Raw genomic sequence first — 4,659 nt, forward strand, 5'->3', positions numbered from 1 at the left:
CTCCTGCCTCAGCCTCCTGAGTAGCTGGGATTATAGGCACGTGCCACCATGCCCAGCTAATGTTTTGTATTTTTAGTAGAGACGGGGTTTCACCATGTTGACCAGGATGGTCTCGATCTCTTGACCTCGTTATCCACCCGCCTCGGCCTCCCAAAGTGCTGGGATTACAGGCTTGAGCCACCGCGCCCGGCCCATACCTGGCTAATTTTTATATTTTTGGTAGAGACGGGGTTTCACCATGTTGGCCAAGCTGGTCTTGAACTCCTGACCTCAAGTAACCTGCCCACCTCAACCTGCTTGGATTATAGGAGCCAGCCACCGTGCCCAGCATTGCCACTTCCATCATTCGCTCTTTGGACCACTCACTCTGAGAGAAGCCAGATACCATGGCATACACAGCAACACTCAAGAAGTCTGTAGAGGGGCCCATGTGAGAAGAAACTGAAGCCTACAGCCAACAACCAGCACCAACTTGCTAGCCACATGAGTCAGTCACTTTGAAAGATCCTCCAGCCCTAGTCAAGCCTTCAAATGGCTGCAGCCCCAGCCAAAACCTCAACTACAACCTCATGAGAGAGACCCTGGGCCAGAACCGCCCAGCTAAGCCACTCCTGAATTCCTGACCCACAGAAACTGTGATGACAACAAATATTTATTGTTGTTTTAAGCCTCTACGTTTTGGGGGGTAATTTTATACAGGAGCAGATAAGTAACACAAGCAAATACTGTATTGCTGCAAGGACCTTTTACTCTATGAGAGTCAACTTCCTGTACAGGTGTGAGAAATTACCCACATAATCAACTTGATAGCGACAGTATGACACGTCAATGTGACCACATATACACTCAGAAACACGCTATCTCATGTTTGATAAATTGTTCATGGGGTCATTTATGTTTATTTTTATTTTTAACCATGGTAAATATACATTGATATTTAAAATACAAAATTTTTCATCTTAGCCATTCTAAGTGTACTATCCCATAGTGTCAAGTATATTCGCATTGTTGTGCAACCAATTTCCAGAACTTTTTCATCTTGCCAAACTGAAACTGTATGCCTATTAAACAGTAACTTCCCATTTCCCCTCTCCCCAGCCCCTGGAAACAACCATTCTACTTTCTGTCTCCATGAATTTGACTACTCTGAATATCTCATGTAAGTGGAATCATACAATGTTGGTCATCTGGTTTCTGGCTTATTTCACTTATCATAATGTCCTCAAGTTTCATCTATATTGTAGCATATAACAGGATTTTCTTTTCTAAGGCTGAATAATATTCCATTGTATGTATATATCACATTTCATTTATCCATTCATTCACTAATGGACATGAGTTTCTTCCACTTTTTAGCTAGTGTGAACAATGCTGCTATGAACTTTGGTATACAAATACCTTTTCAAAACTCTGTTTTCAATTCTTCTGAGTATCTAAGAATGAAATTGCAGGATCATATAGTAATTCTACTTTTAATTTTGTAAAATCACCATACTATTTCTCATACCAGCTGTTATTTTACATTACCATCAACAGTGCTCAAGAGTTCCAATTCCTCCACATTATTGTCAACACTTTTTTTTTATAGTAGCCATCCTACTGGGTGTGTGGTAAAGTATCATTACAATGGGTTGTGTTAATGTGTAGTTTATTTTTTATTAATTTTATTTTATTATTATTATTGAGATGAAGTCTCACTCTGTCACCCAGGCTGGAGTGTAATGTGATCTCAGCTCACCGTAAACCTCTGCCTCCAGATTCAAGCGATTCTCCTGCCTCAGCCTCCTGAGTAGCTGGGATTACAGGCGCCTGCCACCACTTTTAGCTAATTTTTTTTTTTTTATTTTTTTTTTTGAGACGGAGTTTCGCTCTTGTTACCCAGGCTGGAGTGCAATGGCGCGATCTCGGCTCACCGCAACCTCCGCCTCCTGGGTTCAAGCAATTCTCCTGCCTCAGCCTCCTGAGTAGCTGGGATTACAGGCACGTGCCACCATACCCAGCTGATTTTTTGTATTTTTAGTAGAGACGGGGTTTCACCATGTTGATCAGGATGGTCTCGATCTCTTGACCTCGTGATCCACCCGCCTCGGGCTCCCAAAGTGCTGGGATTACAGGCGTGAGCCACCGCGCCCGGTCCGCTAATTTTTGTATTTTGTTTTAGTAGAGATGATTTTCACCATGTTGACCAGGCTGGTCTTGAACTCCTGACCTCAAGTGATCCATCCGTCTTGACCTCCCAAAGTGCTGGGATTACAGATGTGAGCCACTGTGCCCTGTCAGTTATGTGTAGTTTAAACATGTATTTATGTAGTAAGAGCAAAGTCATTCTGTTCTAAATTGAACTACTTTTCAGTTTCAGGAATATCCAGGCAAAATGCTTGTGTGCATATGTGTGTGTGTGTGTGTGTGTGTGTGTGTTTGAAAAGACACTTGTATTTCATATCTATTTTCTTTTTTTATGAAAATTGTACCTGTACATTCATATCTATTTTCATTTCTTGTGTGTGATTATTCTCAAGTAGGAGATTTCATTTTCTATTTGTTATTGTTCTCAGCGAGGAGCTGGTCAGTGACAGAGAAAATAGTATCAAAGCATCAGAGAACATGGAGGTTACCAGCCTCTTCTGAGCTCATTGGTTCTGTCACAGAGTCCTCACTCCTGATCAACAGTCTCTCTCCTTTATGCCCAGCCCCAAGTGGACCACAATTCTAGTTACACCCATGAGAATTCAAGATGGGAACTGCTTTCCTGAAAAGGAACCCAAACGCTGGACCTCTGATGTTGCAATAACATATAGATCTGTGGTTCTTGTTTCTGGTAACTGGTTACTGGTTTCTACTTTCTAGCTTCCCTGGGCCGTGGAAGGGGCTGCTCACCTATCAACGCCTTGGATTAACCAGACTCTCCCTGGGAGTGTATATAGAGCTCAGTCCACAATTCAGAATTATGATAAGTGGCTAATTCTATAGATCGCCAGTGGCTTTTCTTTCTACTTGCCACTATGGTCCCCTTGGGATACAAAGGATGATCTCATTCATTATTGCAGAAAACTCTTTTACCTCCCAACTCCAATTATTGTGGCCATATCAACTTTGTCATCTCCTTCTCACCAGCAGCTGCTGCCTCCACATCAATAAGGCCTGTTATTCTTGAGCTGTAGCCACCTCCCTGCTGTCGCCCTTGGATTTGATACAGGAAGAGGTCAGGGAAGTTATGGGTAGAGAAGGGCAGGTCCTCGGCTAGGGCTCCAGTCCCGGGCCTGTGTCCATGGACCTAGGTGAGGACAGGCATTTCTGTTTCCGTGCCCAAATGGTGTATTTGGGCCGTGCCCCCATCCTGTACCCATAAACACCCCGAGGCCCTAGCGGGCAGAGCCACAAGTGACTGGACATCAATAGGAACACACGTGCAGAAGAACACACCGACAAGTACTGGCAGACCCCGGCGGCCATTGAGCAGCGGAATTTTGCGGAGTTTGGCCCAGGGTGGCAGGAGAGCCCACCCTCTGGGTGGCCTGACTTCAGGGGAAAAGCACCCTCCCACTCCATCCCTTTCTGGCCTCCCCAACCACCTCACTGAGAGCTACCAACACTCAATAAAAAAAAACCTTGCACCCATCCTCTAAGCCCACCTGTGATCCGATTTTTTCCAGTACACTAAGGCAAAAACCCTGGGAGACAGAAAGCCCTGTGTCCTTGTGGTAAGGCAGGGTCCTCACTGAGCTGAGTAACACAAGCCGCCTGCGGGCGGCTAAACTGAAGGAATGCACTTGTAACACACGCCCACTGGGGCTTCAGGAGATGTGAACACTGGACCCCGGACCCTGCGGTGGGTGGGATCCCCACGACCTGGCCGTCAGCATGCGCCCCCTAGAGTTCCGAGCAGCCGGACACGGAAGAAGTGAGCCATACCCCATACACGCTCTTCCAGGGGGATAAGGGAACTCTTCCCGTTTCAGAGTCACCCCAGAGGCGACACCGTGTTATACCAACCATCACATAGGTAGTCTCTGCTACCTCTGCCGCAGCAGCCATTAGGTCTATTAGATCTGTCGTGATCACATCTGCCATCATCTCCTCAGTCATCATTGCCTGGGGTGTCATCTTCTCCACCTCCCTGTCCTTAGTAGCTGCCACAGCCCCCATCCGTGCTGGCCCACTGTCATCCTCCACTGTCATCTCCGTAACGTTTTTTGTCTATTGTCTGTTTTTTTCCATAAATAATAGAAGAGCAGGGTGACCTCTGTTTCCTTTTTTCAAGAAGAAGATGAGGGTGCTCAAGTTTGAGGATACTTTTTTGCACCAGTTGATTATATTTCTGCATGGGGAATGGATTACTTATTTTAAAAACTAAATTATATCCTAAGAATTCTTAGATTCCAAGTGAGGCACCTTGGAGTTGATAAGAAAAACATGATCTATAACGCAAAGTCAAATTAGCTATTAGATTCTTCTGAAGCACTGGCTCTTTTCAGCTAACAAAATTTGAACCAGCCTATGCAAAAGGTGGAGGTGTGGATCTGCCAACACTGACTGTAGACCCCATCTTAATAAATGATGTCTCTTCATTAACCTTTTCAATGGATGAGAGAGGCTGAGCAATGCCCCAGTGCCCAGGCTTTTGTCATCGCTAAGATAAATAATATTTTGCAATACATT

The sequence above is a fragment of the Sapajus apella genome, unplaced genomic scaffold (assembly GCF_009761245.1).
Source record: "Sapajus apella isolate SASKATOON/1434 unplaced genomic scaffold, GSC_monkey_1.0 scaffold16, whole genome shotgun sequence".
Lineage (NCBI taxonomy): Eukaryota > Metazoa > Chordata > Mammalia > Primates > Cebidae > Sapajus > Sapajus apella.